The following is a 25089-nucleotide window of genomic DNA, read 5'->3' on the forward strand; positions in this document are numbered from 1 at the left end:
CTGAAAGCAAAGGAGACAGATGCTATGTGTGAGGCTAGGCACATAGCTGTGAAACACATCGTGCTATCAATTTTTAAGCACTGTTGAGGAAGTGATGGCGCAGAATGGCTTTTAAAAATAAGTGCAAAGGATTAAGTGTCCTAAGTGGAAGGCAACAACAGGAGTAAACAACAGTGACAAAACTTTTTATGACATTTTCTAACTGCTAGGCAGCCTTTTCTCTATGTCCAAGATAGCCAGACTGTGACATTTTTGCAAGCTAAGCATGGCTTTTGGCATGGAACACCTTGCAGGAAGGCTAAATGCTGCACCAGGAATAACGCTCTCCTGGTAGTTAATTAAGGAGGAGGTCATTCATCCCTGCAAATGAGGAATGAATCAGTGTCTTGGCATGAAGCAGAGGGTTCCAGACCTCCGTGCTCATTGACAGAGCTTCAGTACAGCTTTTTGCAACACTTCGTTTCTCCTCTAAATGTCAAACAGAGAAATTATGCTCTGGTTGTCTGTTTTGCTACACTGGTTTTATTTGGGTGTGATATGATCATTGTCTGTAGCTGTTGCAGTGTTGCTGTTTGTTCTCATAGCACACAAAATGTTCTACCTCAGAAGCAGCCGCTTTTCAGGGTAAATACTGCCAGCATATGCAGCACATAAAGTCCTTTAAAATTCCACACAATGAATGTCCTATATTTTGAAGAGCTGTGTTCTTGTTCTTTTAGGCTTCAAACAGGAAATATTTAAGCACATTTTCAATTAAGTTGCAATGAAGCTAGTGTAATTGATGTCCATGTTTTTTAGCATGTGTTTCTAATTAAACACATCCATAGATGCTGTCCTGATCTGAGGTCTTTAAGCCTGCAAAGCGTGAAAGCTGAAGCATTCATGTTTGGCTGCTCTGGGTGTTCGAGTACATACATTTGAAAGCAATCATCCTTCCCCAGTACTGGGTCTTAGGCTGAACTGGGAACTGCAGTTGTACCTATAGAGTTCCAATCTCAAGGCTATGGGTTGCTCAAAGCAGTACTGGAAGGTATGGTTCTTGTATGCTGCACAGACAATAGTCAAACACAGATAAAAAGCAATTGAAGATGCACTGGAGTAGAAGGTTTCACGAATTTAATGTTCCTGACATGCTAGTTTGAAAGGACACACCACACTCTACAGGACAGAGAGCTGTTTTAAGCCATCACTAGTTTGCTCTGGCTGGAAAGAGAAAAAAGCATTCACAATAAAGCAGTGATCTGGGCTGAGCAATGGTAAAATGTTTCTGCAGCAAAACCAGAGGTACTTTAGACTAGTCATTCAACACTACACCAGGAGGAAAGAGAGAAGTGTGCTCACACATTAGCCAGTTTCAGTTGCCTGTTCATTACAATGTTGGGCCTCCATTATAGTCCTGCTGCATGAAGGAGATCATTGAACTTTTACAGCTTAATATCACTAAAAGAAAAGTTGAATCAAGGACTAGATCTGTCTAGATATATATTCTGAAGTATCTGGCTGGTTGGATGAAAATGTTTGTAAGTATAAGCTGCATGCTTGAATTTACTTTTATTATTTAGTCTATTATGTCAAGTAAGGAATATGACACTTTTTCTAACCTTTTTTCACAGGTTTGCAGAGGAACAGATTTTCTTCATCATCTATAGCTAATGACAGCAGAAATTATTTTTCAAAAAGAAAGGCAGGATCTAGTTGTGTTTTTGTGAAAATAACCTGACAGTGATTTCCTGGCTTCTTTTACTGTGCTATTCATCTCAAGTTTTGAAGAGCTCATCAACTTGTAAAAAAATCCCCAGAGAACAGAAGGATATTTCGGCATCTTTCTCCTTCTCCATTTCTTTGAGAGAAATTTTCTCTTGTGTTTTCAATTCTGAGCTCTGAAGAAATGGAGGATTAAGGGTTCACCGTATTTTTACATTTTCTTCTCAAAAGGTGTGAATGTTGATGTTTGAGTTATCCTGCAGTTGCTGACAAGCATGTTCTGCAGCTGAAGCCCGGATGTCAGAGCACTGCCACACAGGCAGAAGGCTTGAACTTGTGTATCTTGACATCTCCACTGTCCCCAGGAAAGAAGGTGCCATAAGGAGCTGCTGCCCTCTAGCTTGGCCCACAGGTGACTTTACAGAGGGTTTTGACAGGGAGGACAAAACCGAGGGGCTGTTGAAGGATGTGCCTATAAAACGTCAAAGAACAGACAGCAAAATATGACAATAGCACTACTGAGGACATTCAGGAAAATGTTTGCACAATGATTAAGCAAACCAAACACTAACTCATTGATTTTGTCTTAACACAATAGAATATGATGTTTGTCACTTTACTAGAGAATGAGCACACGGCAGGATCCAAGCATGTTTTGGCTTCTGACTATACAAAGAACACCATGTTTGTTACTCCTGTGAAAGCTCTTGCTCTGGTTTCTCAGGGTAGTGGCAGCCTTAGCTTATGTACCTACTGTAGTTCCAAGCACACTGCTACTGGAGCTCCAACTTGTCCCTCTGCATATTTTTTCATAACAGGGCTGAGTTATCAAATACTGCCTCACTGGCACTTGACACTTCCTTGTGCCATCCTTTCCCACCTCTTGCCTTCCATCCTCAATTATTTTGAGACTAGTTCTGTGGTTTTTCCCTTTCATTTTCTTTGCTATCAGCTGTAGGCTTCAGCTTTTCTTCCTTTTCTTCATGGCTTCAAATAGCCAAGCTAAAGCTTCATATAGGCAGTTAACCATAAACACACTCTTGGGAATACTCCAGGGTTTGTGATCTTGCTTGCAGCAGGAGGAACATATTTGCAATGCCTCCATTTCAGACAAGCTGAACAAGCTTCCAGTGATTCTTACATGACCTTAAGCCTTGTAGGAGTTATTTAATATTGTAATTATTTTGCTAATACATGCCACAATGCTGGAATCCTTATTTAAATTTTTTCTGCTAAAAATCCTCATTGTTTATGAATTAATTTGCTAATACTTGTGTAAATGGAGTCGTGACTTTGCTTGTAAACTATTTAGCCTTTTTCATAGATCTTAGTCTTAAAGGCTTCTCCCCACCACGTAAATAAATTTCAGTAGTTCCTCACCAGGGAAGATGCCTCAAGGAATATCAACTTATTGTATAAGATCATATCAAGTATGTGTACTTTTTGAACACGTGAAGTGGCAAATTCTTTACAAACAGAGATATCATTGTTCATTTTGCCCTCTATCTCCTCCACCCAAAGCTTGTGACATTAGTCTCAAATCTGTAAGCCCCAAATTATCTACTCCACATTAGACATGTAAGGGTGCCATCTGGCTCTGTAGAAGTCTCCTTTGACAGAATGGGTGAAGCTCTGAAAATAAAAACTAATAGAGCTCTTTCTCCTGGCCAGAGATGGTCAGGTTTCCCTATTTCCTATGTAACAACACATAATTTTACCGTCTTGATGGTCTTGATGAGACTCCTGTACACCTCAGTGTCTTGAGATATATCTCTTAGACATCTTTTATAGTGCCTAATTAATGTGAGTTTTCAATAACTTTCAGAGCTCCACCATGTGCCCTTTTGTTTGGTGGGTAACATCAATGTGCAGAGAGTTGGCTCCTGAAGGTGGATGAGCTGAGGGGTGATGGGGACCCCAGTGTGGGCCATGTCCTCACCAATGGGGGCTGTCCCACAGTGTCTGGTCATGGTGGGCAGGTCTGGAGGCTGTGACAGCGACAGACACTGGCATGGCAAGTGACAAAACAGGGCTAGGGACCATCCAGGTGCTTCTGTCAGAAGCAAGAGGAGATGGAACTAGCCTAATTCATGGCTCCAAGGTCCATCTGGACCCAGACACAGGACTGGAGACAAAAGCTGCCATGCATATCCAGGAGATAGGCTATTTAGGGCATAGTGATTTCAGGAGATAGGGCTGGAAGCCAGCACTGCTATGGCACCACTGGGACAGGGACTGACCACCCCAGGCTGAACTGAAATGGGGTCCTGGGCTGTGTGCAAGGTAGGGATAATCCTAAGAGAGGTTGTTTGGGAGCAGTAAGGCCTCTGGGTGCCCTTGGCACCATCACGGGTACTGACAGGGGGCTGCTGACACTAGTGCCAACAACATTACTTGAGATTTTGCTTTATTTACTAGCTGAGATTTCTAGGAAATAAGGCTCCCACCATACCCCTCAATGTGGCATGCATGTGTTTGTTCATATTCACATCCCTTGGTAATTTTTAAACCAGCTGGCAATTGGCCAGCTAAAGTTGGTAGGAATCACAGCGTGTTAATGATATTCCTGCAAGCTTAATGAAATCACACAAGCCTGTTGCATAACACCAGCTGAGAGAAACACTGCTGGGGGAACACAGCTCTAGTAGACACTTGAGAATCCATGGGAGACAGAGTTTTCCAAAGAAGAAACTTTACTCCTCTCAGGACACTGGCTTTGAAATAGAATTCTGTGGGAAACCATGCACCCTTTGAGCTGGCACCTGGAGTGACGCATTTGGTGGGCACTTCAGTTTTCTCCCCTTGCCCCTGCTTTGGCAGCAGCTGACTGGGAGCAGCCGACTGGTCTGGTCAGCCCACATTGTTCCTGCTTTTCCCTGGAACATAAAGGTGCATTCATTAATGTTTGCAGCTCATACTTTTTGTACATTTACTTGCTAGGAAAGGAATAAGTGGCAGTGACAGCAACAGGTTTTATTGAGAAATCAGGAAGAGGAAGCAATCTATGTGAATAATGCAGGATGCCAAAGGAACAGCTACAAATGTTCACATTCAAACTCGTGCCTGACAAGGAAACCAGCTCTTACATAGCACAGTTTCTCTGCTGAAGAGGGCACAGTATTCTCTGTCCTCTCATTACAGGAGGGTAAGCAGTATTATTGTTAGTTTAAAAAAAAATCCATAAGACATCAGGACAATACATGCAGAAAGACACAAAAGAAGTAGCAGTGCCCCAGTGTACAGGAGGAATGGAAAAGAAAGGCTGCCCTCTTTTTTTGTGGGATCCCATGAGGCTGGGCTTGTATCATGGAGAAGAACAATCCATCCGGTGTCCAGCTGGAATCTCAAATAGCCATTTCATTTTTCTTTTCTAGTAATGGGGCCAGTTTTGTCGCAAAAAAGTAGACATAGAGGTCCAGAGAGAGAAGAATTGTTAAACCCATGTGTAAGTGCACTTGCATTTGGCAAAAAAAAATTAGAATAAGCTTTCTTGAAGTAGGACAATACTTGAATATAGAAGTTGAAGCCCGAAGATATTTTCAGGGACAACTCCTGTACCTCATTCCCACTGGTACCTTTATCTTTTTTGAATACGTATCATAGTGGACAAACATAATATTTGAAGAGTCCAGAAAAATATTTTGAAGTGTGCCCAAAATATTTTTGACTGATGTAATACAGTTTGGTTTGTCCTCAAAATGATATTTTATGCACTCTGCAATCAGCTTACTATTGAGATGATTTGCACCTCTGAGGACATCTTCTCTATGGGTTTTAATATCTAATAATAAGCTAAAAAGTCATAACTAGCCCTGGTACAGTGCCCTTCTCTGTTCCTTGTCACTCAACCGCTGAGCTTTGGGAAGCCTGCCAAGTCCCTGACAGCAGCTTCTTGTGGGAGCAGAACTGCACAATTTGATCCAGGGGAAGAGACAGGATTTTCATATTTTACTCTGATGTCAACAAGGGAAACCTTCAAAGTGGAGGACTACTCCCCAGCTGTGGGCTGAGTTGCTCAGGAGGTACCACTCCTGTTGCATTGTCAAGTTGATCGGGGTAGGAGAGAGCTCTTTTTCTAGGCTGGGTGCACTGAAGAGGCGCCAGGGCCTCCCACCCACAGTCCTCATTAAAGAAAAATAACAACAGCACAAAGCCCAAGGATTGTTTACTTATTTGTAGTATCACAGCAACGGCTACTCTCTATCATCTGTTTTTGCTTTGGTGATTTCTTTTTTTTTTTTATTAAAAAGAAATGCCACATGTTGCCACACAAGTAGCTAACCTCCTGCAGCCGGTCAGAGGCTGCCCGCCGTGCCCGGGCGGGATGGAGCAGGGGCTCTGCTCCCCAGCTGTTCGACCTGGCTGAGAAGGAGCTGCCACAGACCAGGGCTTTGCAATTGTTCTCTTTCCCCCAATAAATCCAGCGTTCGCCCAAAAAAGTTCAGGCTTGTGACGCTGGGTCAAGCAGGACAACTGCTTTTGTCTGAAGCAAAAGCTAACAAAGTTCTGGAAATGCCCAACTGGTTCATTTCAACATTTTCAGAAGGAAACATTGAATTTTGGAAGGCTCGATCCTTGGGGCAACTTAGCGACTTTCCCAATGCAGAGAAGGGGGAGATGGTTGCACATCCCTCCCTTGAAACCCAGTATTATATTTTGGTGTTTACAGCACTTGTCTGAGTGGGTAATTAATTACTTTCTGTAATTTGGTATGAAGCTTCAGTTAGAAATACTGGGTGAGCTGCACTCCAGTTCACCTTTTCTGAGTGTTGAGACAAGTTCCTAAGAGGTAAAGTGCCCAAATTCAAGCATGTTGCTCTCTGCAGTAGAGTCACAAGGAGTGCTGAATTTTTTTCTTCTTGGTAAATACTGCAACAAGCAAACTTTGCTGTTTAAGGATAAAGCTCAGGGAACATCTTCTCAAGATTTTAAAAGTAGTTTGGTAGATCCAGCCTTAAATTTCCAAATTTCTTTATGATAAAGTCCTTAAAAATCAAATAATGCTTCTGGAAAAAAAAAAGTCAAAATAGTTCCAGGTCAAACATTGAATTTAAAATAATTTCTAAGAAAGCTCTACTACAGGTTAGCAAAGGCAAGGGCTAGCACTGTATGAAGGGTGAGCTGGCAGGTTCTTTGAGATGAAAATCATGCATTTCTGTCTGCAACAGATGACACCTCACTGGTGTAGAGCTCTGCGTGAGTGCTGGGCAACTCTTTTGCAGTAAAACAGTTGTAAAACCTTAACGAGTTGTGGAAGATATTTCTGGCCTATGGAAAAAGCTGTACTTCTGCCTGTGATGGTGAGTCTGCCAAACTCCTGTGGAGGAAACCAAAGGAAACCAAAGCAAACAAAAAGAAGCAGGAGAGCACCGTCTCACAGTAAGCAGTTGTCCAGAGAGGATGGCAGTGCAGTGTGATAATGCTAAGCTCGGTAGCACTTATGGTTAAAAGATAAAAAATGTAAGACATATGTGGGCATCTATCTGCCTGGTTTTTTGGACTCCCCTACAGCCCTCAGGAACATTGCTGTCCCTGTGGAAGGCACTGCACAAACACAGGGAAAGAGGCTGTGGGGACCCACAGCTACGGCACACAATAGCACAGATACTGGGTGGTTTCATTCCTCTTATGTTAGATTTCTTGTGTCACCCAGCATTTCACTTAGGCTCTAGCTGAGGCAGAGACTGAGTTTAAAGCACCTGGGCATCAGTGCTCTGCAGCTGTGTGTCAGGAAGACTCAGAGGAACACCAGAACAGCAAGAAGGACTGAATGACAAGTCTCTCCACAGGCAATTTCTGTCCCAACCACCAGGGCAGAGGGGATTATTCCTCTCCCTCCCACACTCCATCCACCACACAGCTTGCTTACAGGATCCTTTGTACTTGCTCCCTTTGGTTAAGGGACTGCCCTGATCGGGCTGGTGGACAAGCTCTGCATGTACTGGTGTAATTGAAAATGGTAAGGAGCACAGCATGAATTGTTCCTGAGTACTGGAAACAATACTCATAAAATCACTTCACAGTAGTTGTAACTCTACTTGCTGGAGCTCAAACAGCTTTGAAGACCAATGGCTACTTAAAAACCACTCTGAACAAAGCACTGCTTATGCTCTGCCACATTCAAGTCTATCTGTACTTCAGATCTGCAGCAAAGGAGAGTTTTAAGAGAACAGAAAGATGTCAGTGCTTTCTATAAGAAGATACATGAGTGCGTCTCCCAAAGGAGATGGCGTGAATATATGTGATGATTTTGCAAAGGCTGGGAAAACTGAGGGCTCAGTTTTCTATTATCAGCCCACTTCTTAAAGTGGGCATCAGGCTGAAAATGATTTAGTAACACATTTAACCCTCTGGCTACTCATTCTCTCATGCAATATAGATACAAGCTAAGTATACAATCTGAGGTGGCCTCCAGGGCTGAAAATCATCAGGATATCCACACCATCTCTTTACACTAGCAGTCTGGAAATGATGCTGAGCCCTCTCCACTTTTCTGTATTTTCCAAGCAAACTTGGGGAAAAAAAACTAAACAAAAACCGAAAACCAAAACAAAAACGTTTGGTGCCCTTGCAGCCCCAAGTGCTGAACTTGTCTTTCTGAAATGCTGTGTCAACAGCTCTTCACTCACAAGCCCATTATTTTTATTGGCCACGGCTCTCAGGCTGGTGTTGACAGGTTAATTTACAGTAACAGTGAGAGCCACCTTTACTCACTATACCCAAAAGCACAGCCCACACCGTACATGAATGCCACACTCCCGAGAACAAGAATGTTGGAGAGAGAGAGAGAGAAAGAGCCTCGAAGCCTCACGCAGGGGCTCAGGGAGTTCTACAAAAGAATGCTCTTTTGGTGAAATAATTTTTGCCAGCATATGCAACTTGAGCAGGAATGGTTGCAATTATTTGTTACCGTGCTTGTTAGAGAGGACATATGGGAAGATTAGCCTCAAGAATGTCACTCTTGGACATGGTCTTCTCATGGGGATTACACCACACGGGTTTTTTTCTATTCCTTTTCCTCTTGTCTTTTTCCCCCTTCTTTTCAATACATCAAAGTTCACTGAGAGAAATTTCCTTTGGTAACAAGTACAGATAAGCAGAAGATATGTTTCATGGGGTGCACTTTAAGGATCAGTTTCCCTTTTGCTCTTCTCTACTATCTCCCCTCCTCTCATGTCTTCTCTTCTTTTTTCCCTTTTATTTTCTTGTCTTCCTAAACGAGTCTTAAAAGAGCAATCCTAGCAATGGGTAAGGAAGTTCTAGGCTGAGAGAAAGGCCTTTTTTCTAGTTTGTAAGGTTGTAGTGCTGCTGATGTGATACAGATGGTGAAGACTCCATGACAAAGCCAACGGAGAGCATATACACTGAAGAAATTGGAGGAATTCAGGGCAGCAAAGTGAGAGGGCTAAGTACTGTCAAGAGGAAAATTATGCCAGGTTGCAAACTGACAGATCTTTCATCACAGGAGAACTGAAAAAAATTAAGTGTCTTTCTAAGTGGCTTGTGTTTTTATAGTACTGTTTCTTTTTGTTAGTTTGATATTTGGATTGGGGTTTTTTTTGTTTTTTTTTTTTTTTAATAGGACCGCCATGTAAAACCATGTGAATTAATAGTTTTTTCATTGTAGAACTACCAGATACCAAAACTCTTGCAGTATTATTCAGTCTAACCCTAGAAACTGATCATGTTCTGGCACTAGTTGCCCTGCACAAGGCACCACCAAAGCTGGATCAGATACAGTCTTTCTCTACTTTCAGCACTGCTGGACAGTGTGCCGCTGAACCTACAGCCCTCAGGCTCATATTCTGTTTTGGCTACATGACCATTATAGAATACAGAAGACATGCCTCTCAGGTTGTGACCATAATGGATTTTTTTTTTTGTGCTGAAGTGGTCCTAGGAGTTTGAAATACACACTTTTTCCAGACTAGCCTTCAGTCTGGCTTTTACTGTCTCCTGACATACTGAGTACAAATGTAAAAGCAATTAGTGTGCTTAGTCTGCAAATCACAGAATCACAGAATGGGTCACCTGGTCCAACCTCCCGGCTCAAGCAGAGTCATGCTAGAGCTCATGGCACAGGATTGCATCCAGACAGTTCTTGAATATCTCCAGTGAGGGAGACTCCCTCTCTGGGCAACCTGCTCCAGGGCTGAGTAGAGGGGCAGAATCACATCCCTTGACCTGCTGGGAATGCTGTTCTCACTGGCCTTCTTGGCCTCAAGGGCATACTGCTGACTCACAGATGCTTCTTGTCCCCCAGGACCCCCAGGTCCTTCTCTGCAGAGCTGTGTTTCAGCAGATCAGTCCCCAGCCTCTACAGGTGCCCAGGATTACTCATCCTAAAGTGCAGGACCCTACATTTACGTTTACTGAATTTCAGGCAGTTTCTCTCTGCTCATCTCTCTGTCCTGTTGTGGTCCTGCTGAAGGGATGCACATCTCAGGGGGATCGGCCACTCCTCCCAGCTTAGTGTCATCAGCAAACTTGCTGAGGAGGCAACTGCCCCTTCATCCAAGTCACTGATGAATAAATTTGACAATACTGAGCCCAGTATTGAACCTTAAGGACCACCACAAGTGACAGGCCTTGTAAAACCTCCTCCTTGAAAATCAGGCTGCTTTAATATATTTTAACAACGGCACTAGCAAACTGAGGGCCACTTAGAGCCGTGCCACATGAAGAAGTGATACGTGAGAAGCCAGATTAGGGAGAAAAGACAAAACTTTTGTCTCCAGGCAAGAAGGCCAGGACTAATGGCATGGCATGTCATGTATAACAGCTGCTGCAGAGCCTGTCTGTGCTTGTAAAGGCAGAGGGCTCCTTTGCTGATCTATATCACTTCTGTAGCTCTGGCTGGAGGGGCCTCTCTGTTTCTGAGGCCAGTGGATGGAGATGTTCTCACAGCTCCCTTTGCACTGCTGTAACTCAATCACAGACAAAGGCAGAGACAGAGACACTGAATCAGAAAACCCCTTCACCTTTGGGCCACAGTCTCTCTGCTACACCATCTCTCTTGCTCACAGCAAGAATGCCAGGGAGACAGAGTTAAACACACACCAGCACATGAGCACAGGAGGATGCTCCCCTGCTGTTGAGACTGTCTATACTGAAGGCAAAGGCAGTAACAGAATTCTCTTAGGCAAGCAAGAGCCATTATAGTTTTAGGATAAAGGATGATCCACTCCATATCTGTGTTCCATGACCTACTATGGCAAAAGGGTGTAATAAAAGTAGACAAACTTTGTCTGCTGTCAGACTGACAGCGTCCAAGCAGGATCTGTCACTGTCCCTACTGTCATTGCTGCTTCCATGTAAGAACCTGGGGAAGAGCAGAGGAGGGACAGATTACATGGTCCAAGCAGAGCAGCCCGTCATGCAGCTGTCGGGACGTTCCTGTGCTGCTGTATAACCTGTCACCTTCCACAAGAAAGGCCATGGAGGATGATCAGTTTAACAGCAGCCAGGGTCATCCCAATAGCCCCTTGAGCAGAAGAAGGCACCTCTGGCCTTGCAGAGAAAGCTCCAGCCTGGCTGAGTCCTCCCAGGGCTGCCAGCCATGGTTTAGCAGCTGCCTTGAAATTGGAATGGCTAGCAAGTGGGAAACCCACTTGAGCAAAGTGCATTGTGCCCAAAATGTTTTTGTCACTGATCTCATGACCAGCCTTGGGTTGGAGGGCTGAGATATTTACCATCCTGTCATTCTGACACATCCAAATGCTCTGTTCGAATTCAGAGCAGAAGTCTCTAATGGAGCTGAAATTAATTATAGTTTTCAGTTTGGTCTCCCCACATTCAAGGCTACATCCTTGTAATGCATTTTTCCAGAGGAGAGGAGCAGTAGGGCTGGTTAGTGCTAGACTAGATAACAGAATTATTTCCATGAACTGAAAAATAGACTTCATAGCCAAGTCCCTAATTTAGCAATCTGTATCATCTGTGACAGATTGTTAAAACTGTTAAAATTAACATCTCTGCCCTAGTGGCTTTCAAGCAGCAGGAATGTTACACATTTTGCCTTGCACTTTGGATTCATCACCTTCCGGAATCCAAAAGAAACATCCTTGCCTCACACCATGCTGGAATCCATAGCTGTTGCCCAGTGAAAAAAGAAAAATGTGATCAATATTCCCTTCTTTGATTATGGCTGGGGGTCTTCCACAGCAGCACTTTCATCTACAGGTAAGGTGAGACCCAAAGTTTTGTTACAAGGTCATGTTGGAAAGAATTGTGGCAGTCTTTTAGTACCTGCTCAGGAGTCTCTCATTCCCACAGTCAACAAACCCAAAGAGCCCAAAAGAAAATTTTCCATCATCCAGAAATCTGGTGTTACTCAGTACCCCTCTCAGTAATGCTGGGGCACATGTAGGGAACTCTTTGATGCCAGTTTCAAGAAACGTTTCAGATTCCTTGCTGTTTTTGCTGCTGGAAAAGGGCTTGCTCTGATCTCTTGCATCACTATTCCACCTCTATGACATCCATGTTGTGACTCAGGGGCAAGAGAAGAGGTCACAGTTCTGCTTGCCACTTTATTTAAGTTTTGAATCTGCATTCCTTTGCTGGAAGTATATGTTCAGATAGGATATTATTGCCTCCATATATTTATTTTCTTTATTAAACTTCTTACTTTCTCCAGAATAACTTAGTGGTTTTAGTGGAAGCTTCAGAAAAAGAAGAGTAGAATGACAGAAAGCATTATAGACTTCATCTATATAAGCACTCCAGCTGTCACAGCAGGTTTAACTAAACAACACAAGAAAAGTACAAGAGAAGAGAAAAGTTTCAGTAAGTAAAAGCAGTTAGGAAAGAGAGAAAGGATCTGACCTCTTGACCAAATCGGTGGCACTGCCTTTTTTCCTTCTGATCAGTTCCACATTGCTCCCTGCCCCTACTTGCTGGCATTCCTGCTGTTCTGGAGGCAAAATCCCTGGCTTCAGGAGGCCAAAGGCTGAGCTACCCTGTTTTCCAAGGTTCTCTCTGCTCCTGGCAGAATCAGAAGAAGATAGTGTAGCCATTACTTTGAAATATGTCTGCACATAATTGACCGAGAGATTCAAATGTCAATGGCAATTGAAGTTTTTCTCTCAGATGTCATTACACTCCTTAAAACACTCTTACTATCTTCTTTATTACACTAGAAGTGTAAAAGCCCCAAACTCCCACATTTTTGTAAGAGGCTATTATTTATCACAGTCATATATCTCATATGTCTTTGCTCTTAACACAATTATTTTAAGGGCTAGTTTATTTACAAGGGACACAAAAGAAAACCAGAAATGTATGACTTATGCTCTTCAAAAGCAGTTATTTATAACTATACTAATTGTTTTGTTTCCTTAAAAGCTGTGGGTCATGGCAACACAGCTGCTTTTGGTCTGGCTAATAAGCCTTAGTTTGGGACTAATGTCAGGGTAGTAAGTCTTCAAGCGTGTTGCAAGCAGCCCACCAGTAGTGACACAGAACCTCAATCTGCCTGCTGTGATCTGCTGAGAGACTGCAAAGGTAGAGATTTATTCATGCTTTAAAACAAACCTACCCTTTTTCTTTCAAGTATTTCATGGCACATTTTCCCTTGATTATACCACTTACACACAGGAGAGGATGAATTTGTTAACCAATACCAGGATTCTTTTGTAACATTTTCAAAAAGGCTCTGCCCTATCCTGCAGGAGTCAGTAACTCCCATGGACTTGCTGCCTGACAAGGGCATTCGTAAGGACTGAAAAATCAACCCAGTATCTCAGTGTCATTTAATGAAAAATACTTAATTATTTAATGCAAAAACTGTCTCCAACTGATATTTTCCTGTTAGACACTCAACCATGTATTCATTAATAAGAGTGATCCCCACAGAACAAGTGTGCAGGCTGTGTCTGGCTCCTGATTTGGTTATGGAGCAGAGACAATGGAGCAGAGACAAAAGCCTGTTTGCTGGATACTAAATGTAGCTCACAGTTCACTGACAGAGCAAATGGCGTTTTAGGCCAAATAAACTAGACAAAACCCAAGGATCCAGGAAATTGTGGTTGCTGTAACTGTAAGACAGTGTAGTAGCTTACACTGGAAGTGGGAAAAGCAGGGATACTGCTTTTTTTTCTAAGAGTCTTGTGGGGTCAGAGTCATGTCCAGGAAAATCTTCTCATGGCTGGAAAGCACACAGGTGTAGTGTGAGCTGGATACTGTAATTAAAATCTAAAGCCAGAAATGCTGAAGTGTTTCAGCTCAACTGGTAAAAAGAATAAGTTAGTGAATGAGTTTAGCAGTGTCCAGCCCTGATAAATATTTTTGTTCCAGATATGATCATGAAAAAGGGAAAAGATGTTACCTTGAGGCTGATTTTAGAATTATTCCAATATCTCTTTCTTTTAGGAACATGGTAGTTCTCATATCAGATCAGTATGTGGCTCATCCCGTTCAATATTCTACCTTAAAAAACACAATCAGCACTAGACACTTGGTGACAAAACCTTGCCTTACACAGGCAAGGTTTTACACATTTGTGCTCCCTCTCTTCAGGTTTTTCCTTAGCACCAATATTCAAAGCCATCTGAATCCTCAAGTAAAGGGTTTAATGTCTCCTGTGGATTTTTTCAGCATTATGACTTATGTTTTTATTCTTCATATAGTTGTCCAATCTCTTTTTCACAGCACTAACAATTTGAATTTTCTGTCTCTAAGCAACATTGAATAGATACTTTTACTGAAGTGCTCCAAAATTTATCTGAATCTTCTTTCTGGTCATTAAAATAAGTGGTGCACTTCTTGGATGCTAGGCAAGAATTAAAATTTGCTGTGCCTTTCCTGTGTCACTGCTTTGCAATTATCTCAAGGAAACATCAAATCCACTGATTTGAGAAGAGAGAATTTTGGAGAACATTGTTAATATCACCACATTGAAAAGTAATTCTTTATGGATCCTAGATTTTTCCTCACTCTACTGTTTTTAATTTGTAGCTAGACTCTGTGTAGTACCAGGAGAGTAACTATATGCAGAATTGTTCAATTTGATTCTTTTTATCTTTCAGTTAAAAGTACTTTTTTTTTGGTTATTGACCTGTAGATTCAGACTAAGACGAATTCATGAGGTTGTCTGATATGCAAAGTTTCATTGCCCAATGTCTTGGCACCCAGTTACTGCGATTGATTTAAATGTTAGACGTTTCCTTTTCCAACCCCCTCCTGCTTTCACTTCTGAAAGGGCCAGTGCTTTTAAAACAATAGTGATAGGAAGTGTATCACAACACTCACAAAAAGGAGTCCTACAATTAGAATTTGGCTAGGCAAAATGCTGCCAGTAATGGAGCATATTCCAGCTTTAATCTCACTATGCTGGAGCCATTAGGAGGGAAGATGGACCTGACTGGATATATTCATGATAAGGATAAAGGCAGCCCAAAAGAAAATGTTAGAGTGCATTTTGCCTTCCAGAAGAATGTGATGCATGCATACCAAACAGTAATAAAGGAGGTTGGGGTAGATCTCAGGAATGATTTTTAATGTGCAGTCAGCTACACACTGAGTTATGTTACTTGGGGAAACTGAGGAATCTCCATCATTTGAAATCTTAAAGACAAGATTCCATAAACATGCCTGGAATAGTTTAGGCATAACTGGTCCTTCCTTGGAGCCAAAACTGGTCCTTCCTTGGAGCCAGAAAACCTTTTCAAGTCCTATAGTCTGTCTATTGTTTAAAGGTCTCCTCATGATTCTCTTGTGATGCCACAGTCACAAAATCCTGTTTGCTACTTGCTTGGAAACTGCTTAGTTTGAAACAAGTCCCCTCTGTTACTGCTGTGACAAGAAATTCTTACAATAGCTGTGCTGTTTCCTAACACGGGCCCTGGATTGTTCCATATACAAAATGTATTGCTATAAAATGATTTTTCTGTGTAACAGGTCATGATAACACCTATTTTGTGATTCTTTTGTTTCTCTATTAATCTTTGATACTGAACCCTCTGAGAAGCTGGCTTGCTGCTCTCTATTCTCCAGAAAACTTGGCTTACTTTGACACCAGTATATTTGGCCTTTGAAAGTTGGCTTGCAGTTAGCAGACAGAAGCAGGGTCAGAATTAGTTCAAAATAAATTAATAGTCAGAAGTTCTAACTTGCTAAGCTGCATGCAATCCACCCTTCAAAGGATATTCACCAATTGCTGTAATTGCTCTCTTCAAGGGCTTCCAAAAAATCCTTGGACATGCTAATTAATGCTGTTTTAGATATATGTTAAGGTATTTGACCTGAGACTTTAATTCTACAGTTTAATTCCATAATGATTGTAAATGGTAGGACTGCTGCATATTTAAAAGAACATTAGTGTGAATTTAGCTAGCTGTTGGCAGTTTAACAGTGACTAACAGATATTAAATAAGCATGAAGTTCTGGTGGTGAATGACACTTTTATAGGGGCAAGGGCTGGGAGCTGAAGGCAGGAGAAAATATTGCAACCATCCATGGTGACCTTCCCTTTTCCCTGGATTTTACAGAGGCTTTGTACAACTTTCCCATCATGGAGACAAGCCTGAGTTGGTGGAGGGGCCTTGTCCTTGCAGGCTTGGACAGCACATGATGAACTTGATGGGATTGGAACTTGTTGGATATGCTGAAGTCATTGACAATCCCTTGCTGATGTCACTGACACAAGGATTTCCCCAAATAACTGAATATTTCAGCCACTCACAGATAATCACATCTTCAGTGTTAAGAAAGAAGTCCGTAAATTCTATCTCTTCTTCTGCTAAATTTTTTTTTCTTTTTTTTTTTTTTCCAAAGTGGATGTCAGAAGAAATCAATTCCTAGAGAAAAGAAAAGAAAACAAGTTGATCCTTTTATTGTTAGTGTTCAAAAGCGTCTCTTTGTTTTAGAAACAAAAATGGTAGCAAGTGACTTTTTTCCACCCCTCAGTGGCTACATAAATTTCTGCTACTAAGGGACAAACATCATTGATTTGACCGACTTATTCAAAACAGGTCATGGAGCTACAGCTTGTTGTGTCAATTCTCATCATATACTGATGTGGCAGATTTTATGAATAAAATATGGGCAGTTGCTGTCTGGGAGGATGCCACATCTTAGCTACCCAAAACCCTCTGTCCTTGAAGAGCAAAGCTTTGAAAAATTAGGACCATGTTTCAATCCAAGCTGTACAATATGCTTTTCAATGAAGTGTAATATATTGTTTTTAGCTGAATAACTTTCTTCTCCTCTTCTCCCCTCCCCCTGTCCCTCCCCTGCTTAGGGGAAAAAAAAAAAGCCATGCCATCTTAAACTAAAGCACACTTCAGTCAGTCTCCCTGTGTGTGCTCTGTGCCAGCAGCCACAGCAATTCTTTCATCTTGGCTTCAAAGTGGTGCTGAGAGGGGGAGGGGGGCATCTAATGAAAGAAGAGAAAACAAACAAACAAACAAACAAGCACAAAACGGGGGAGGAAATGAAAAATAGCAGTCTACCTTTCAAATCTGAGTGTTGCCTGCAGGCACGCTCTGCAGTGGATGTTGCACTTCAGCTTCAGCCCCTTGTATATTTTTTTTTGTTATTGCCACTTCCCATGCTGGGAAGATTCTTGTCATCCCTCACATATTTTATGCGCAGAAAAGGCTGCCCTGCCCTGTGCTTGGTGATTGAGGCTGTGCCCCTGGTGTGCCACACTATCAGTGGTTCCCAAGGCTGCCTAGCCTGGGAAAAGCTGCATGGAAACGGTCCAAAATCAGCATTACATGCATTATTGTTCTTACTCTCTCTGATTAGAGTGCACACAATGAAAACAACAGCAACAGCCTCGTTTTCTAGCTCTCCTCCCAACACAGGGCTGTTCTTAGGCTGGTTTTTTTTTTTTTTTTTTCTCAGAGTCTTCATAGAAATTAACTGCTTCTGTGCTGGTAGGTCCCAGGCATCCCAGCAGCTTCTCTGGGGGGGAGCCCAAGGAGCTTAGTCTGACTGGGAGTAACATTTTCAAAAGTGCCTAGATGACTTGTGAAATCCTGTTTTTTTTAAAACAGACCTAGTGGTAGGCTGCCTTGTGGACCACTGGGAACACACTGCTTGGATGCTGTGGTAAAATGCAAGGCACAGTAATCCCCATAAAACAAAACAGAATAGGCTGAAAGGTATTTAGGCATTAGGCCCTGGAATACTTATGCTTTGTGTTAAATGCTGGAGGCAACACACACAATGTTCTAGCAGTGTGTCACAGCACCTCGGTCTCCCCCAGCCCAGGCACCATCCCTTTTTTTCTTACTCCCTGGTCAAAGAGGTCTTGCTGTCCTGCTTGAGGAGTGCCAGAATGGACTAGTACTACTCTAGTGGCTAAGCAGTCATTGGCAGACAATAGTTTAAATTTAACGAGGCCTGTTCCAAGTCCTGGAGTAGCCAGTTTGGGATGGGATAAAGCTCAGTTTGTTCTGTGAAGAAATGGTATCCAGCTCTTATCCCAAGCACAATGAAATGCCACTTAGGAGTCACTGGTATTAGGAGACATGGCATTTCATGCTCAGTCTGATTTCATATTTCCTGAAATATATTAGGTTTCATATCAAACAAAGGAGGCAAAGAATTTTCCTCCTATTTGACAGATTAGACATATTCTAGAGTGTTAAGTACCTGCACCTTGAATATGCACAGGTACTTGGTAGGAGGTGAACTCTTAAAGCTGTTCCAGAAGAGAGCAGTAGTTAGATTTGGGTACTAAAGATAAGAGAGAAAGACTGTGTTTTCAGACATAAAAATCCCATAGAGTACATTTTTTGTTCAGTTGTAATAGGTGCTAATTTCTTTTTTTTTAAAGCAGGTCTATCTTGAAGACACTGCTGGGAACACATGTAGGAACAGGCGTATACTGTAAGATATGTTTTGTTTTAGGATCTTTTTATAATTTTTTCCATATGCCCCAGCTGTATTGCAGAAAGGGATCCCTGATGCTGTATTCTCTTCTTCACAGAAAGAGATATAGATGCTCTGGGTTACTCTGCAGCCAAGGACCCCCAAGAGTCCCAAGCATCTCTTGCAATGAGGGACCTCAAATCTGCAGAGGTGCCTGGGGGGTTAATGGTAGATGTTCTTAAATTGCCATCCAGCAGATGAAAGACAGATGTTTACTTTTAAGACATTTTCAGACCAGGGAAAAAAGCACTTTGAAATTCGAAGAAAAAGAAACAGCTCTCCAGTCAATGCCTTGTATAGTCTTCTGTTTTTGGAAGGGATTAGATTGAATCATAGAAAACAAAAATGTAAAGTTGCAGAGTTCTGTTCTGCCACTTGCTTTCAGTGTAACAGTGGTTAAATCTAAAACTTTTTTCCACGTTTTTTAGGTTCAGCTTGAAATTTCATAATCTATTGATTTCTATGAAACTTTTTCCTGCCTTGTGCATCATTCATGGTAAAAAATGTGAGAAGAAAGTCAGGTCACTATTTTTCTAAGATTGTAATGCATAATGAAGGAAAAGATTTTGTTTATTCTTCAAAAGCTCTACTGACATCGTATTTCTCTGAAAAATAATGTCTCTTTTTATGCTAACAAAGTCCTTATGGTCCAAAGGCAATGCTGGGCAAAAAAACCGCTCTTGTCTTAGCTGAATAATGTATTTTTGGGCAAGATTTACCCTTTGGTTATCTTATATGTCACAGCTCTTTTAACTTTCAGGGGCTGCATAAAGAAAAAGGTGAATAGAGGGCTGTAAGAAATAACTTTAATCAACTTTTCTGAACTTTTCCATGTTTGAAAAACAACCTGTGTTACTTAGTACGTGAACTTAAATACAACTGGGATGGGACTTCTGTATCAAAAACATTTCCTCTATTAAAAACCTGGAAACTGGCTGTCATTACTCTTGCTTCTTTTTCTTCCCAAATCAAATAGTCGTGCCAACTGCTTGTTTTGTTTCACAGTCCCAGTAAGAGCGATATCATGGCCAATCACAGTATCATTTTCTAATGTTCACTGGAAGGAAATCTCAAATTGTTCTTGAGAACCTAAATATTAGGCTTATTATAAATCTGATTAAGCAGGGGCACCAATCCTTGAAGGCAGGATGAATACAACTCCAAGGAAATTGTGGAAAAGAAAGTCAAGCACTGCTGAACCAGGCTATTCACAGATTTTTGCTGGAGACTGGTTTTCCAAAATGTGTGTATTTTCTCTGGTTTGGTTAATTTATGTATTTATAAATGTCTTTTTCTTTAGTTATAAAATATCAAAAAGAGTACTGGCAAAACTGATCCTTGCACTCTTTGCTAATATGCCCAGCATGAACTGAAGCTCTTATTTTCTCCTGTGTGCCAGGCAGTGACACAGGACTCAGGCAGTGCCCTGTACCAGGCCCCTGACCTCGTGTTCCTGTCTCCATTGCCATATGCCAAACAGGAGGGACATCTATGGATCGAGATATGCAGAGCCCAGCCACATGTGAGGTGTACCATTTGCCACCTTGGAGGGGCTATTTACCTGACCAAGAGCTGGAGGGAGGCAGGCCCTAAGGCCTCTTTGAAAAATAGTGTTTAGATTATAACTCAAATAGGTACTTTGGAAAAAAAATGCCACTTGAAATATACCTAGACCAAAGCTATTTCTTCATCTACGTGAGATTCACATGGGACATCATATCTGCCATCTGTGGTTTTGTTTGTGCCATGCTACCATGTTGGAAAAAAGTCTGACTGAACACAGGAACATGCCTTATGGCCCAAAAGAAGCTCCCTTGGCATTGATTTGGAGTCCTGCTGAGGTACATTGGAGCTGGACGTGACAGAGATGCCACCTGGGTTACACTGTTCTCTAACTGGTGACCCCCTTTCAGCAGCTGGGGAGGCTGAAAGGGCTGTCTCCACCTCCAGGGAAGCAGGAGTGATGTGGCCAACAGCTCCCTGTTGTGGGGTGACAGCCAGTCTGGGATGATGTGCTGAAGTGTGCCTGCATGTCAGCCAGGGCTCTGACCTCCACCGTGCTGCAGGGCCATGCCATCATCACAGTGCCCTTCACCTGACCATTGCCTGGGCTCACTCGTCAGAATTTCTTGTTTCCACAACAGCCAAGGAGCTTTTTCCAGTCACTCTGCTTGAGTACCACAAGATGGGAGAAGTCCTGGCAGTAAACAGGCTAGCAGACAGTTTTCTTTCTTTCTGAATATTTTATTTATGGAGAAGAGGCCGCACGAATAATTGAAGATGCCTGTTTGCACCCACTGCAATCTGTGAGTGGTTTGCAATGTAAACATGTCAACTCACAACTGGAGCTTGAGAAACACATGTGCCAAAGAGCCTCGGGCCATTTGTCTGTCAGTCACCCTCACCTTCCCAGCAGTGCCCTCCTGCTCTCACGCAGGGCAAGCCCAGGTGCGGGGCGTTCCTGTCCTGTATGACGCTGGTGCGAGCTTCCATGGAAAAACTGATGCAGACGAGAACGGAAACATGCACATGGCAGGAGGTGAACTTATGGTGTATTTTACACAGTAAAAAGCAAATGGTATTTCAGACTGGTTTTATATTTTTTTCTCTCTTGTGTAACATACAAATTGAGATCAGCTGAGGCACCAATAGGGTTGCCTTTAAAGAAATTTAAATGCTGTGCAGAAATGCTCAAGAGAAACAGCAGACAAAAGGCCAAGAGGAAGAAGGAAAGAGGTGGAGAGGCCTGGAATATTGCAGGGGATGCTAACAATCCTGCTTGCATAGAACTAGAAAGGGTAACAGGGGATAGAAGAATTGCTTAATAAGGTGTTATAGGAAAACAAAAATAACGCAAAAGACCAGGATTCTCTAAGAAGTGGCAAGGTCTCCAAAGTCTTCTAAATCTGATTTTGCTACATAAAGGCCAGATGCTAAATGGATGAGGGCCTCAATACAGTTCTTGACCTGGTGTGATTTATGACCACAAATGTAAGCTCGGTAATGAGGGTGTAGTGTAATGAAACAATTCCTATAAATATCAAAGAAAGATTGACATTCAAAGCTTCTGCCATCCTAAAATCCTAGAGCACACAGGAGACAGCAGTTCATCCCCTCCAAGCCTAGTACTGGGGGGAGATAGAGTTGCTTTTAGATGTATTGGATTAAAACTGAAGAATTCAGAAAAAGTCAGGAGAATATTTTCCATGCACACAATGGTGAATTAAAAAATTCAAGTGAGCATATCAGACCCTAGAAAACTTATTCAAGAGACTGTTCTGAATGTACAGAAGAAATGTTAGAAACTTCTCTGTGACAGAAATATTCAGTCATGATTGCTTCTTTCCTCTTTGCAAAAAGTGGAATGTGAGTGAATAGGATTTTGTAGAAATTTCTGTTAAAGTTTACTGAATTAAGTTTACAAGTTGAGAAATGTATTCTATCAGAAGCTTCAAAAATGTGTACTTATTTTTAAAAAATGAGGTGTAAGTGAGCAACAGCACTATGTTAAGAACAAAGTTGATGCAAAAAAAAAGAGCTCTGGTGTGGACTTCTCACCAGCTTTGCACTGACGTCACATTGTTGGCTGCAGTGGACCCAGCCCTGATTAATTGCCCTTGTCAGTCAGATCCTGGGAAAGAGTCTTGAAGGCAGACTGATACTCTAAGGCCATGTCAGATGTGAGGTTATTTGATTAGTGTCTTAGCTGAGAGCAGATTTAAAGTGTTTTGAGTTGCTGGGCTGTGTAGTGAAAAAGAACATAAAGAATTGCCATGTGTGCAGGTTCAGCCTCCTGTTTCTCCAGCTGAAGGCCTCCCTCCAAAACATGTGCAGAGCTCCTGTCAAAATCAGTGGGAATTCTGTGAAAATGTTGGAAGATGGTATCATATTGCATTTTAATTTTCATTACTTGTGAGAATTATCTCAATTCATTTTTTCTTAGCCGAGGAGTGTTTTCTGCAACTTACAGCTTTTATATTAGTGATAATAATGCTTAAGATCTTTTCTTGAGCTTTCCTAAATTAGAACATACATCACTTGTATCTAAATTTAGTTTGGATATGTCTGCTCTAATATTTTTTCATATTTTATATTCATCTCTCTTCTGTCTGCTGGCTTAATTTCAGACAAAGAAAGTCAATATTTTCTCTGCGAGTTATTTCATTTTGTTGGTCTATGATATCATAGCAAATGTCAGCTGATCTTATGTAATATGGAGTTGAAGACTGTTATCCTTCCTTTTGCAAATAAACAGATCTAAATAACATAAGTTCATGGTCAAATAGAGTATTTTTAGAGCTATTAAAAGAGTAAAATAGTTTTCTCTGCTGATGAGAAAGTCTGCCTCTTATCCTGGTGGTCTCTCGTTTCTCCTCTACTTGCATTTGATCTCTAACGCTGTGACACTGTACCATTTTCCTGGTAACAAAGTCATCATTCACTCAATACTTAGCAAGTCTGACCACATTTTATGGTTGATAGCTGGATTGCCAGCATGGTCCAAAATTAACCTCTCTCTGCTTATTTTTGCTTTGCTGTAGGGCCAAGGCAGTACAAAACTCCACATGTGGCAGGAGGCAGCATGTAATAGCCTCTGTATTTCCTTAAAGTGAATGGGCTAAGTCCTCCACTCTTTTGAGATAAGTCTGTGGTCAGCAGAAGAAATTCTGGCCCAACAACGTTGAGAACCTCACCATTCCTTCAGCCTGTGATTTGGGTAGGAGCTGGATGTCTCTGAGCTTACAGCTGCAAGGCAGCCCTAAAATGTCCAGGATACACAGGCACGGCAGCTTCTTGCCTGCCCAGGCAGTGGAAATAAGTGAGTAGGATCTATAGGGGGATCAATGTTCTCACCGTGCTGCCCTTGTCCTTGCTCGGCCGCAGCTGTGAGGAGCAAGAGCCGAGAGGGCTCCTGGGTCGGAGGCAAGCTGCCGGGAGATGCTGGCGAGCCCAGCCGTCAGCACACGGAGCTTTTCCTCTCCCAGCACATTGGATTAATTTCTGCTGTTGGCAAAAGGGCAACACAAATGTATTTTAAAATCCCTTCCTCTGCATAATCAAAAGGGAAGGAACACGACACGAAAGCTGCCGAACAAAGAGCAGACAAGCGCTCCCACCCCTTGAGCCTCCCTTTCAGTCACCCGTGTGCCGGCTGGCTCTCAAGGCCTGTCTGGGTCCATTATGACTCCTTTATTAGCGTTTAAGGTCACCGGGAGACATGCAAGTGCATCCTATATCAGGAAGTGTAGTATGTCTCTGGAGTGAAATATTTGGCTGTGAGCGGGAGCCGTGGCTGCGGCTCGGAAATCCCGGGACGCGCCCGCGGGCGGGCAGGCTCCCGGCGCCGCGCTGCCTGCCGGCAGACAGAGCCACCGGGAAGCGGAGCGGCTTTCCTGCCATTCTCCGCACGGGGCTGCCTTCCTCCCAGACTTCCCCGCCGAGCCCGGCTCCTTTGCCACCCCGGCCAGCTGGCTGCGGGCTGCGATTCCAAGGAAAAGGCCTGCGCTAAGGCAGGTACCCAGCACGAAAATGTGCCGCCGTCTGCGCCGGCCCTGCGGCTCCTGCAGGAAGGCTGATTAGGAGCGCGTCAGGCGGGCAGGGATGCGGTGGGTGCCAGCCCGCCGTCCTGTGCGAGCGAGCAGCACATTTACTGTGTGTGTGTGTGCAGGGATGCCCTGCCCTGCACCGCACCGCCGCCGGCGGCAGCAGCCGGACAAAAGCAGGAATTGTGGTGCTGGCACCTGTCTCAAAATCAGAGGCCTTTCTGGGGCTGCAGGTGCTGCGACCAAGTGCGAAGATCCTTGAAGTGTGTTGGGTGACTGAGAGTGTCCCAGCTTCCTTATCTGTACCCACATCCGATCGTTCCGTCTGTTGCTCTAACGTCACTCAAGCATAAACTTAGCTCAGAGCATACGCAATTTTTTATGCATCACGCCTGACCATACCTAAATGAAGCAGCTGTTGGCAAAATGTGATGCAGAAAGGGAGGCAGGAACAGGAACATTTTTTTCTTATCTACGCGAGTAACTTCAAAATATTTGTGTTGTATCGGTATGTGCAAGGATAATATCCACTTCATTGTCCTAATGTAAAAGAGAACAATGCTGACAAGGTTGTGTGTCAACAAAAAAATTTCCAAAACTGACATGCTTATCATTGGCTTTAGCTCTGGTCTTGGTATGGGATGGATGATCCTCTCAAAAACACATCCAACTGCAAATAAATAAATAAATAAATGTTAAAAAAGTGAATATGTTTCTCCCAACAGAAGGAAGAGACTATCAAGAAATCATTGTCTCAGTCTAATAAATTACAATTACAACATCTCTAGGCCCTGCTATAATGCTAATTGCAATTAGATGCAGAAAACAAACTCCTGGTACCATTGATGCTTATTGTAGCTACAGTTATTCCAGCAGAGATCACCATTTTCAGTCATTTCTGAATTTTTATTTATCCAAATTGGCCTTGGACAAATAGTATACATGTATGTGTATTTTTATATGT

The 25089-nt window shown here is 42.5% G+C and overlaps 1 long non-coding RNA gene across 1 annotated transcript; it reads right to left on the reverse strand.

The window, feature by feature from the left end:
- Positions 1 to 1862: 1862 nt before the first annotated feature.
- Positions 1863 to 17409, reverse strand: LOC148224383 (uncharacterized). Its single transcript, XR_015802502.1, has 4 exons — positions 17154 to 17409; positions 16385 to 16499; positions 4467 to 4580; positions 1863 to 2176 (listed from the first exon to the last, which is right to left on the reverse strand). It is a non-coding gene; the product is annotated as an uncharacterized LOC148224383 (long non-coding RNA).
- Positions 17410 to 25089: the final 7680 nt, after the last annotated feature.

This window comes from Sturnus vulgaris, chromosome 3, assembly GCF_052056855.1.
Source record: "Sturnus vulgaris isolate bStuVul1 chromosome 3, bStuVul1.hap1, whole genome shotgun sequence".
Taxonomy (NCBI): Eukaryota; Metazoa; Chordata; class Aves; order Passeriformes; family Sturnidae; genus Sturnus; species Sturnus vulgaris.